An 11,610-nucleotide genomic window follows, 5' to 3' on the forward strand; every position below is an offset into this window, starting at 1 on the left:
GACAGCAACCTATTCCAATGCACTGTCACCCTCACAGTAAAGTTCTTCCTCATGATCAGGTGTAACTCAGTTTATGGACATTGCCTTTGGTCCTATCGCTTAGCACCAACAAGAAGAATCTGGCCCCAACCTCTTGACACCCTCCCTTCTGATGCTTAGGCACACTGATCACATTCCCCCCAAATTCCAAATACAAAGTTGGCACCTGATAAATAATCAGTCTGCTAAATAACTGGAAACATGGCCAAACTGACATGTACTACAAACAGGAGATCTCTGCTCAGTTGTGTTTTTCAGAACTGGTTTAGGTAATTGCAATAGCATTTCCTGTTGCACATTGTCCTTGCACTTACAGCAGCTTTTACTTCTGGTTTACAGATCTCCAAAGACCTGTCGTTCATTACTTCTAGTAGGTCAACAAAAGATGAAAATGGAAACCACATCTGTTATCAGTAGGGTCATATCCGCTACGCAAGGATCTGTACCTTCCATGGAAAATTTTAGGGTTTTATAAACCAAGACGGCTGAAGGCAGCTGCAAGGGAAGCAATGCATTTACCTCTGTCACCTGTGCATATGAAGTCTCACCTGAAAGGTGATCCAAGTACTGATTTGGTAAGAAGCTGAGTTATCTAGAATCCCATGCTCTATTAGAAATACAAATTTTGACTCAAGGGGTCTGTGATCTTGACAATTCTCATTACCTTCTTAATGCACATCCCAGCTCACTTCTAACATTTTCTTTACAAGTGTTATGGCTTAAAGCCAAGCTGGTAACTCAGAACCACACAGTTGTGAAACTAATCGTAGTATAAATATGCTATATATTAAGTTCTTGTTCTTTGTTTAAACAAGCATTCTCCAACACTACTTATCACTCCCATGCCTTTTACCTGTACAGCCATGAAACCCCTAGACACTGTAATAGCAAATGGTTTCCATTAACAATTTTTTCCTTTCATTTTTAATGCACTTTTAATTCCCAAGATGCCACATCCAATCTCAGTCCAATTAACAAGTACAGGACAGGGAGTGCAGTAACCCAACTACACTTCCGAATGCTCTATTATGACCTTTTCTGGAGAACAGACGAGCAGGTCTTGAGTTCCCAGCAAAATATTAATACAGCTCTCTGTTGTACATTAGAAAAAAGAAAGGACATGTAGCTGAGCCTTCAAAAAAGCTATTTGTCTGTTAATAAGTTTCAGTTATTAGGCAAAGAAAACCTCAGTGACCTCCTGAGGATGAGTTACAACCACTTGGAATCATCTTCTGCTACAGGAGGAGGTGGGAAAACATAAAGTGCCAGTGTTCTGTTTCACATGTCTTACCTTCAACAATAATTTGGACAGTTCTACATACTTTTAAGTGAGAGTCAGCTCTCACAGCTGTTGCAATGATTTCCTCTTGATTTTGTGTCTCCCTCAGCATTACAGAATGACACTCTGACACTAATGGAAATTGCCCTTTTCATCAGGAAGTCTTCTCCAAAACTGCGCTCCCACACTCCTGGCCCTACCCATAACCTCCTCCACTGCGGGTCTTCCTCACTGTTTAATGACTAACCAACTGTTTGTACTGGGAGGGACTGTTGCTATTTAAATAGAGGGTAACTGAAATGTGTGATACCTTGATGGAAGGGAGATGGTGGGGGAATGGAGAAGGAGTGGGTAACTGCAGTGAAATATCAGAGTAAATATTTGAGAAAAGTACCAGTTGACTGGTAAATGCATAATGGAAAGGACACAGAGCACAGTTAGAACCTAAATTACCTTTATAAGCTCCACTACTATGCAAAAGGATACAATGAAGTGTATAAAGTGATACTTTCTCTTTAATTAAAAAAATATGAATTATATATTTCACTTAAACCATAAAGGCATTGTGCTCACAGAGAATGAAGTGGTATGAAACTGACATACCCAAATAGCAAACATTTTGTTCCAATAAAACATTTATTAGTGTAGCAAGTTATTATTCAAGATAGGTAAATATGAGTGCCTAAAATGAAGCATGGCACCTGCTTATGAAAGTTATCATCATCTCACCACACATCCTCTGAAAAGAAGAACAGAAAGCAACCCTTCAATCGGGCACTGTGAAACTGGCAAACCCTTTTATCTGTGTGGCTCCTGAAAGGTTGGAGAATTCCAAGGATTTGCAATAGACCCTCCAGGGATCACAATGCAAGTGGCTCTAAAGAGGCACATCTCCAGAGAAGCCTTGTTTATCAGATGCTAATGCACTGGTCTTTCACACTGTTTTTCAGAATAGTAAGCTACCTTAGTCCTCCAACAGTATTTTCTGTTCCACTCTCACTTATCTTCTCTGTATCCTCTGATACAGGGCTCACACATGGGCAGTGAAATAGACCTACATGCCCTCACAGCTTCTGTTTCAAGAGACCAGGCAGGGGCTCACACACCACACACACCTGACTATGCAGATGTGTCTCTAGGTGGTGCAATTTTGGGGGAAAAACAGATACTTACCCAGCCAGCAACTAGTGATAACACACCTGAAGGTGAGAAGCAACACAAGTGCTTCCCAGGCTATGGGAAAGATCAGACGGCTTTTGGGATTTCCACTGCCTGTTTACTTGAACATAAAGATAGCCACAATGCTACTGCTTAAAAAGAAAAAAATGTAGCATACTACATATCAACACAGAGATGGCTTATACAATATCACTTGAAAATTAAATGTTCAGTGAAAAAAAACCCTCCCGACAAAACAGCTTTGCGTTTTAGACTACGTTGACTTTACACCTCCCTTCCAGTTTCATATCAAAATCTGGTTTAAAGTAATTAAACACAACTGTGTTTTCAACTTTAGTCGGAGAACAGTGCTGATAACACACCAGTGTTTTTAGTTGTTACAAAGTAATGTTTACTCCAATCAAAGACTTTTTCAGTCTTATGCTCTGCCAGTGAAGAGGGGCACGGGAAGATGGGAAGATAGGAAGAAGCAAAGAAAGAACACCTGACCCAAAGTAGCCAAAGGGGTATTCCATACCACAGCCGGTTATGCCCAGTATATATAAACTGGGGGGGAGGGGGGAGTTACCCAGAAGGCCAGATCACTGCTCGGATTGGGCTGCGTATCGGTTAGCGGGTGGTGAGCAATTGTATTCTCTCCCCTTGTTATTTCCCTTATCATTATTATTATTGGTGGTAGTAGTAGTGCTTTTGTATTATACCTTAGTTACTGGACTGTTCTTATCTCAATCTGTGGAATTTACATTCTTTCCATTCTCCTCCCCATCTGTCTGGGAGTGGGTGGAGAAGAATGGGGGTGAGTGAGTGAGCAGCTGTAGGGTTCTGAGTTACCAGCTGGACTTAAACCACACCTGTTCTTCTAATAAAAAAAATGGAATGCTTCAGGAATTTACGTGTCATCCCTGCACAGGGGCCATGCTAATCATTTCCCGATCAGGGAACCATAGGGTGGCCCATGGCTTGTACCTCATATATCTACTTTCTTTGGCAAAAGGGCACCTTCTGTTAAAAGTTGAAATGTGGGTGGATACATGTGAGGAGCTGTATAGATTGGATAGATCATAGAATCATAAAATCATAGAATAGTTATGGTTGGAAAGGACCTTATCATCTAGTTCCACCCCAGCTGTCATGGGCAGGGACACCTCATAGTCTCTCAGTTCTTTGAAATCCTGCAACAGTTCTTTCACAGCTAAAATGATGGAAGGGGTGAGATTGTCTTCGAACTGTCGGAGTTTATGACTCAAATCATTGACTGTTGGTGGTGCTGCCTCACTCCAGGTCATTGATGACAATGACTGGGCATATGATGATGGTGCACTCCATGTACGTTTCCATCACATGGGTTGTGTACATTCAACTTCATTTGGATCTACAGGTGCATTCCCAGCATCCAGCCTACGATAGATCATCTCTACAATGGCTGATTCCCTCAGGGACTGGAAGCCTTTCTATTGTGGTACACTTGCCTGAGCGACACATAACGTTGTCCTTGTAGGGAAGCCTTTCCGTCACAGTTGCCAAGAGCTGCCAACTAAGGCAGCTAACCCATTTGGTTAGTTTGGGTCACGTGTCCTCCCTCAGCTTCCTCCCAACTTCCCCTCCTCCCTGGCAGAGCATGAGACTGAGAAAGTCCTTGGTCAGAGTAAACATTACTTAGCAACAACTAAAATCATCGGTGATATCAGCGTTGTTCCCAGGCTGAAAGTCAAAGGCGCAGCACTGCACCATCTACTAATACTGAGAAACATGATTGCTACTGCTGAACCCAGGGCACTACTATCCTTTATTAGTCTTCCAGGTGGGCCATGAAGAAATCCCCTCAAGAAGCCTGAGGGGACTCAAGAAGGACTTGAAGGCCTTGCGGCGACTGGTGCAGGATTCAGGAGCCCAAGTAGTATTCTTGTCCGTGCTGCCAGTTGCAAACAATGACAATAATAACATCAGAAAAATGGCATTAATTAATTCCTGGCTCTGTGACTGGTGTAAGTGCCAGAATTTTGAGTTTTTTGACCATGGGTCAGTTCATACAGCACGAGGCCTGCTGGTGGAAGACGGGGAACGCCTGTCCCAAAGGGGGGAAAGGATTCTAGCCCAGGAGCTAGCAGGGCTTATAGAGAGGGCTTTAAACTAGGTTCGAATGGGAAGGAGATAACACCAGGCTTGCTAGACATGAGCCATGGGGTAGCATGCCACTGTTGGAGTCCAGATCCACAGGGCAACTTAAAAGCATTTATGCCAATACCCGCAGCATGGGCAACAAACAGGAGGAGCTGGAAGCCGTTGTGCAGCAGGGAAATCGTGACATAATCACCATCACAGAAATGTGGTGGAATGATTTGCATGATTGGAATGCTGTAGTGGATGGCTACAGGCTCTTCAGAAGGGCTAGGCAAGGAAAGAGAGGTGGTGGGGTTGCGTTGTATATCAGGGGGTGCATTGACTGCCTTGAACTCATTGTCGTGAGTAAGAAGGTTGAATGTTTGTGGGTGAAGATCAGGGGGAACACCAACCAAGCTGATATCCTGGTAGGAGTCCATTATAGACCACCCAGCCAGGATGAAGCTACAGATGAAGCGTTCTTCAAAGAACTGGGAGAAGTTTCGCAATTGCTTGCCCTTGTTCGTGTGGGGGACTTCAACCTACCAGATGTCTGCTGGAAGTACAACACAGCAGAGAAGAAACAATCCAGGAGGTTCTTGGAGGGTGTGGAAGATTAACTTCCTAACCCAGCCAGTTAGTGAGCCAACTAGGGGAGATGCCTGGCTAGATTTGCTGTACTCAAACAGAGAAGGACTGATGTTTAATATCTTCATTGATGATCTGGATCACGGGATTGAATGCACCCTCAGGAAACTTGTGGATGACACCAAGTTGGCTGGGAGTGTTGATCATCTGAAGGACAGGAAGGCTCTGCAGATGGATCTAGACAGGTTGGATAGATGGGCTGTGGCCATGACATGAGGTTAAACAAGGCAAAATTCCAGGTCCTGCATTTGGGCCACAACAACCCCCTTCAATGCTCCAGGCTTGGGGAAGAGTGGTTGGAAAGCTGCTCGACAGAAAAGGACCTGGGGGTGCTGTGGTAAGGTTCATGAGGGAAAGGCTCACTTGGATTTAAGTAAAGCATTTGACACCGTCTCCCTGGAGAAACTGGCTGCTCATGGCCTGGATAGGTTGATTCTTCTCTGGGTTGGTGTCCTGGGTTCAGCTGCAGCAGTTACTTTTCTCCTACAGCTAGTGCAGTGTTGTGTTTTTTACTTTAGTCTGAGAACAATGCTGATAACACACTGATGTTTTAGTTGTTGCTAAGTAATGTTTACTCTGATCAAGGACTTTTTCAGTCTCATGCTCTGCCAGTAGAGGAGGGGCATGGGAATCCAGGAAGAAGCAGAGACAGGACACCTGTTCTTAACCCATGGGATTTTTACATTCTTTCGATTCTCCTCTCCTTCCCTTCGGGAGCAGGTGTGGGAAGAAGGGGTGGGGGGGGAGTGAGCAAGCTGCTGCATGGTTCCAAGTTACCAGCTGGGCTTAAACCATGACAGTTGGAAACTGGCTGGATGGCTGAGCCCAAAGAGTGGTTGTAAATGGCATCACATCTAGTTGGTGACCAGTCACTTAGTGTTGTCCCTCAGGGCTTGGTGTTAGGGCCAGTGCTGTTTAATATCTTCATAGATGATCTGAATGAGGGGTTTAAGTGCACCCTCAGTAAATCTGTGGACACCGAGTTGGCTGGGAGTGTGCAATGTATGGGTTCCTAGCTGAGAGTTGATTTCCTCTCATGACTGAGAGATATAACAAAGTACGGGTTTTTTGTCAAAGTACATTTGGTAGAGTATATATGGTTAAGTTCACTGTGACTGTTTGTCGGAAAGAGGAAAACATAGGTGTGAAGCTGCCTATGACCTTCATACTTGGCCACACTGGGGCACCTGGCCAATGCTCTTGGCATGGACAACAGTGAGATTATGAGAAACTGCACAGCCCCACAAGTAAACAATTTGAGATCTGGCATAAAGCCAGTTGTTTTTCTAAGGGTATAAAAGCAGGACCTTCTTGTAGCCAAATCCGAAGCCTTACCTATAGGGGGGTTGGACGCGCCATGTGAAAATTTTCCCAGTTACCTGAGACTCCTGGCATCGGCTGCAACGGGGCTTCCCAGCTAGAAGTGTGGGCCTGAATGATGATTGGGTGGTAATTGGTGATGTATTTTTTCTTAATCTCTGTTTTCTCTATGCAGTAATGATTTCATGTGCTGTTAATTTTCCTTTGTACTTTACTCTCTCTATATAGACCTCTGATTTGCTTTGTTGTACTTATTTACTGCATGTATTGAGATATATGCCCTATTTGTGTTAGTGTGCTCATTCGCTTTAGTGTGCTTGCTTAATAAACTGTGCACGCTATACAGCTAGTACATGGTTATTTTGTGGCTTACCCTGCCTATCAGCAGAACAATTTGGCGTAGTCTGCAGGACACAAAACAAAATGTCATTTTATTTTTAAGATAAAGAATAAGGTTTCTAAGATGGTGGAGCTGGATATTCCCAGCTGGGAACAATTACCTTATCGTAACATAGCTGCTGAACAGTCGTGTTATGGTTTATGTGAGAATTGGGACTCATGTTTGAATGAGGCAGAACCTCCTGATATAGTTAAATATTTACAAAAAGTTTCAGTAGAAAAAGGGGAGGAATTGATTGCTCTGGGGAGACAAGGGTGGATTCTGCTGGCTGCATACTGAAAGCAACATCAGCATAGAGCAAATGTAGGATAAGATTGATTTGGAGAAACAAGTTTGTAAACTGCAGGGAAAAATAGTTATGGTCCAGTGCCCAAATCAACTATTAACTGATAAATTGGATACTTATCAAACTGTAGAAGAAAAAGTAGCTGTTTGTGTCACCCAATATAAATATCAAAAGCAAAGGGGTTGAGTTAACCAGAAAAAAGTGCATGCAGCGATCACGGAGGCAGGAAGGAATTGGGACCCTGAGAAATGGGATGGAGATGTGTGGGATTCAACCGATTTGGATAGTAGTTCAGAGGGTGAGGTGTTTGTTGAAGCAAAGCCAATATTATGAAGGAAATTGGAACACAACCCTCCAGGTCATTCGGTGAGGTGGGATGTGGTAGAAGATTTCACTCAGCACACAATTAATGATATTATGGACAGGTTCAAACAAAAGCCTGGAGAATCTTTGCTTTCTTGAGCCATCAGGTCACATGATTTGGGAGTTAAATTGGATCCAGACAATGTTAAGAAATTTGCAATGTTAAGCTCTGACTCATTTGTTCAGGACACCTGAGGCACCAAGGATGAGACTAATTTGTTAGAAGTGGTAGTGGAAGGCTGTAGCAGAAAATACCCTACTGAAGGGGAATAGCCTAGTGCAGATCGACCTTGGTATACTTTACAGGATTGTGTTCAGAGTGTTAAGGAGGAGGGGATGAAAACTGCTACTTTTGTCCGAGATGCAGACGCTATGCTGCAGATTCCACAATCACTTTCAATTCAGAACAGGATTATTAGGACTGCACCACATGCATATAAAGGTATTACGATGACTTTATTGATAAATGAAACTGAAAACCCCATAGGAGAAGTAGCAAAAAAAAAACCCAGCAGTTAGGAGACTTTTCTAAGCCAGCTTTGCACATCTCCAACCCTTTTTAAGCCATTTTTGGCCATTTCTAACACGTTTTTGCACATCTCTAACCAGCTTTAAGCCATATTTGACTGTTTCTAACCAATTTTTTGTGCAGTTCTAACCTTCTTTAAGCCATTTTTGGCCATTTCTAACCTCGTTTTGCAATCTTCCAACCCGTTTTAAGCCATTTTTGGCCATTTCTATCCCCTTTTTTTGCCATTTCTAACCCTTTCAATGCATTTTTGGCCATTTCTAAACCATTTTTGCACATCTTTAACCCTTTTTAAGCAATCTTTGCCCATTTCTAACCCATTTTTGCCCATTTCTAACCGTTTTAAAGCCATTTTTGGCCATTTCTAGCCTGGGCTCGCCTCTTTAATTTATGGTAAACCTAAAAAATTTAAAGGGAAAACTGTTTTGATTACAGGACAAGCTGGCAAAGAAATTAAAGTGGTACAGACAAAAATTGAGATGAAAATTGGCACTCTGCCTAAACGAACTTATTCAGTAATGATTGTTCCTGTCCCTGAATATATAATTGGAATTGACATTTTAAAAGGATTGACTTTATGCTTACCTGATGGTAAGCACCAATTCAGAACCAGGACATATGTATCAGCTCGGTCAGTTTTAGTTGGGAAAGTTAAAATGCCTCCGATACAAATCCCATCTACCACCAAGGTAATCTCAATGAAACAATATTGTATACCAAAAGGACACAAGGAGATTTCACAGGGTATTAAAGATTTATTAGAAATGACAGTATTAAAACCAACAACTACTGCCTTTATAATCCTATATGGCCTGTTAAGAAGAGTGATGGGACACGGCAAATGACTCTGGACTATAGGGAGCTTAACAAGTACACCCCACCACTAGCAGCTGCGGTACCAGACACAGTTACTTTAAAAAATACAACGGCACCCTGGAACTTGGTATGCGGAGATTGATATAGTTAATGCTTACTTTGCAATACCCATTGCTGAGGAACATTGGGATCAGTTCGCTTTTACTTGGCAAGGTAGGCAATATACATTTACCCACCTGCCTCGAGGGTGGCTCCATAGTCCCACCCTCTGCCACCAAACTGTGGCAGAACATTTGGATAAGTTCGCATTGCCAAATATGGTACAAATGATACATTATGTTGACAACATAATGATTCAGGGAGAAACTAAGAAGTACAAGAACAATTAGAATTAGTGTTGCAGCATATGAAAATTAAAGGATGGGAAATTAATCCAGACAAAATTCAAGAACCTGCCCAAACTGTGAATATTTTAGGAATTCAGTGGCACTGTGGTCATTGGGAAATATTGCCCAGAGCTAAGCAGAAGATTTTAGATTTTGTTACCCCACAAAGTAAAGTGGAAGCTCTGTGATTTATTGGCTTGTTTGGCTTTTGGCAACAACACATCCCTCAACTGGGGCAAATACTTGCTCCATTATATAAAGTATTGTGAAAGAAATATGAATTTGAGTGGGAAAATGAGCAGCTGAACAAGCAATACAACAGGCTCTGGACCACTGGGCAATACAGGCCGGAGAGGTAGAATTGAATGTCTTTGTAAATGACAATTATGCTAACTGGAGTCTTTGGAAAAATCAGGGTAAGAAAAAAGTGCCCTTTGGACTTTGAAACCAAAAATTACCTGAAGCTGGACAGAGATATACACCATTCGAGAAGCAGTTATTGGCATGTTACTGGGCCTTAGTGGAAACGGAACAAATGACAACGGGGCATGATGTGGCACTAAGGCCTAAAATTCTGATAATGCAGTGGGTAAACAGTTCACCCAAGATGCACAGCATAGGTCATGCTCAGGAAGCTAGCATAATTAAATGGAAAAGGTATATCCAAGACTGAGCTGAAGTAGGGGTTGGGGAGTGGCAGTGCTTCATGAGAATGTTGCCAGTGCCCCTGCAAGTGAACAAGCAAATGTAGATCACCTGGATAGCAAACAAGAATCATGGGTAAAATGGGGAAAACCCTAGACCAATTGACAGGAGATGAAAGGAAGCATGCCTGGTTTGCTGATGGGTCAGCTAAATATATTAATGGAAAACATTTCTGGAAAGCCGTAGCCTATAACCCATCCTAGAATAAGTTCCAAGTCATGAGGGGTGAAGGTAAAAGCAGCCAGTACGCCGAATTATATGCCGTATATGTGGCAATTAAACAAGAGCTAAGACAATGTTATGGTCAGTTGCCAGTGGTTTAGTTACCTGGCTGCTCTTTCACAGAAACCCCCTTGTCATGTGGAAAGAGCTTGCGTGACCTTGTGAGGTTGGGAGCTATGGTAGGGTCTCCCATGCCAGACAGGTCTCAACTGAAGCGTCAGACAAAGTGTGTCCATGGGCAGGATGGGCCCACTAGCCTTCAGGCAACCATCCTAGAAGGACAACTCTAACTTCAAACAAGGGCAGATGGAGCTCGTTTAGCCTTGTAAGGCCATCCATCTAAGAGAAGGACACTCTAACCAAACCTACAACCTGAGGACTTTGCTGTCACTATCCAAGCTCACAAGGCCCTGGCAGATAAACCTCAGGTTTAAAGGGTGGGGCCAGTTCCACGCAGGCTGTGCCTCACCTAAAAAATCCACTGAGCTGGACCGAAGGGTTTACTCATACTTGCAAAGCCCTGTAGCTACAGGCGAGGGACGAAACGGCAGGTGATAAAATGTACTGGAAGCTGCAGACCCAACCCTGCATACAGGCGGTTCAGGACATCGGTCGTTTGTGATTGATCCAGGAGATGCCAGTCTTGTTCGGCAACATCCTGAATGACCAAGCAGCCTTTTTTCAAGGAGAGCTTGCTCCATATGGAGAGGCCTAGAAACCCTCCACCTGGTTGGCTAGCCACAGCCAACGGGCATCTCCTGTTGCGGTCCATCAAAGACAAAGAGACAAAGGCATACACCTGCCTCCAAAGGTGTGTCCAGATTGACACTCGCATGTTGGAACATCAGAACCATGCTTGATTGTCCTGGGTTCAGCAGTAGCAGTCATGTTTCTCCTTCGTGGTAGCTGGTGCAGTGCTGTGTTTTGACTTCCAGCCTGGGAACAGTGTTGGTGAAACAGATGTTTTCTGTTGTTGCTAAGTGATGTTTACCCTGACCAAGGACTTTGTGAGCCTCATGCTCTGCCAGGGAGGAGGGGAAGCTGGGAGGAAGCAGAGACAGGACACCTGACCCAAGCTAGCCAAAGAGGTATTCCATACCACAGCACGTCATGCCCAGGAGGTAACTGGGAGTTAGCCGGGAGGGCTGGGAGACTGCAGGGTTGGAGGAGGTATCAGTCGGTGCTTGGTCGGGCTAGGGGGGGGGAGTTATCGGTTGGCTGGTGGTGATGTGTTGTATTCTCTTCCCTTGTTATTTCCTTCATCATTATTATTATTGGTGGTAGCAGTAGTGATTTGTGTTATACCTTAGTTACTAAACTGTTCCTATCTCAACCTGT

The 11,610-nt window shown here is 43.5% G+C and overlaps 1 pseudogene; it reads right to left on the reverse strand.

The window, feature by feature from the left end:
• Positions 1-3,362: 3,362 nt before the first annotated feature.
• Positions 3,363-3,427, reverse strand: LOC130604606 (U6 spliceosomal RNA; annotated as a pseudogene).
• Between the last annotated feature and the right edge of the window lie 8,183 nt (positions 3,428-11,610).

Source organism: Pezoporus wallicus, unplaced genomic scaffold, assembly GCF_028554395.1.
Source record: "Pezoporus wallicus isolate ANWC-B61680 ecotype Strahan unplaced genomic scaffold, APGP_CSIRO_Pwel_v1 contig_8267, whole genome shotgun sequence".
Classification (NCBI taxonomy): Eukaryota; Metazoa; Chordata; class Aves; order Psittaciformes; family Psittacidae; genus Pezoporus; species Pezoporus wallicus.